This window comes from Galeopterus variegatus, unplaced genomic scaffold (genome assembly GCF_000696425.1).
Source record: "Galeopterus variegatus unplaced genomic scaffold, G_variegatus-3.0.2 Scaffold1092, whole genome shotgun sequence".
NCBI lineage: Eukaryota > Metazoa > Chordata > Mammalia > Dermoptera > Cynocephalidae > Galeopterus > Galeopterus variegatus.
Genome location: NW_007727203.1, coordinates 20,142 through 22,024, shown reverse-complemented (window position 1 = coordinate 22,024; position 1,883 = coordinate 20,142).

Below are 1,883 nucleotides of genomic sequence, written 5' to 3'. Positions count from 1 at the left end.
TTGTAGAGCTTGAAAAAATGAAAAAGAAAGGAGAGGGGTGTAAAATGCCAGTAAGATTAATAAAATTTCTTCTCCTTTTGAGCCCTGCCCATAGGTAGATGGAATTAGGACGGAAGAAAAAGATTAAGGGGAAAAAAACAGAAAAACACGCGCGTACTTGTTAATCGAGAGTTCATAATGTGGTAAGCAAATAAGTTTTGGGGAAAGGCTTCAGATTATCCCTGGGGACTGCTCTGGTTCTGGACATTCCCAGTGGCAATAGTCCAGAGTCTGAGTCCCCAGGGCTCCCTCCAGGGAAGGGAAAGGCGCGCGCGTCCGCGTACAATCACGTGTACACACACACGCGCGCACACTACACATACACACTGCTTCTTTCCTCCGCCCCCCCCCCCCCCCCCCCCCCNTTGGGAGCTCTTGGGAAAGGTCCTGAATGGAGTTGTTGGGTTCCAGTGGAGTCATTCATGATTCAAGAGAGAAATTCAAATTGTGGGAATTGAAAAGGGATAAAATTTGTCATTTGGTTGCCTTCATGTCAGAATCTAGTGAAAAAACAAATGGGTGGTTTTTAATTGTGTATTAATAGTACCAACATAAACCTTCGTCTTTCCCTGTGTGGGGAATTTCTGTTAGAATCTTCCAGGCAAAATGGTTGGGAATTTCAGAAAATTTAATACAGTACTTCGTAACCAAATGAGTGTGATGAAGTGGTTTCAGAAGTGGAGGGAGTAGGGCGAATCTTTCTTACTATATATTTTATGAAGGTTTTAGGCAATATTTTTCTAAAATTGTCCTGAAAAATGATCAATAGTGTTTTCTAATTAGAACCAGAGTACTGCTTAAAAACTTTCCGAGAATGCCAAAATTTTTTTACTTTTTTAATTGAAACATAATTGATTATACATTTGATGGGATAGAGAATTGACTGTCAGTATTCGTGTACAGTATGTGTTGATCAAATCAGTATTATTATCATGTTCATCATTACAAATCGTAATTATTCTCTGTATCCCTTACCCAGTTACTCCTTAACTCTACACCCCCTCCCCCTTACCCACCTCTAGTAACTATTGGTCTTCTCTTCTGAAAGTTGCAGTGTTTTATCGTGGTCTTTCTTTCTTGTAAAACGCTTTTTAAAAACTTTTATTATGGGCCGGCCTGGTGGCGCACTGCTACAGTGCGCCGGTTGGGAGCGCGGCGGGGCTCCCGCGGAGGGATCCCGTTGCCGGTCCCAGTCCAGTCCGGTACGGGCGCGACACTGAGGGTTGCGATCCGTTGCCGGTCACGAAGAAAGACANGCGCCCCGCTCGCCCATTGATCTGTCAGGCAGCTCCGCGCGGGTCCCTGGCCGTGGAGGTGCAGCCGCTAACCTTGTGTTTGGGCTGATATATGTTAATTATAAACCTGGGGTTCTGGCCTTCCGCTGGTTTACTGCTTACAGGGTGAGGCTAGGCGTGGTTTGTCACTTTGTTTTAGTGACATGGTTAATGCAGTATAGTACCAGTCTGCTGCTAGTATTTTTGTTCCACAAAACAGTTTCAGATCTGGGGAACTGAGTGCATTAGCAATGGCAAATTTGAATCACCGAAGAGACGTGAGGCTGGGAGCCTTTTTAGCATTTCCTAAGACTTGATAAATGGTTAGCAGGAAGTGAGAAGTAAGTTAAGCGAGATACCTTTGCAAGGAATTTTGGGCTTTGTGTGAGGGTCTGGGTATATTTCTGATATAGTGATTTTGTGTTTTGGATGAAGAAAAACAAAATCCAGGGTTTGTCTCCATCTTGTTATTGTTTTAAGGACCTAAATTTTGTTGTTTTTCTGTATACTTGGGAGCTCTTGGGAAAGGTCCTGAATGGAGTTGTTGGGTTCCAGTGGAGTCATTCATGA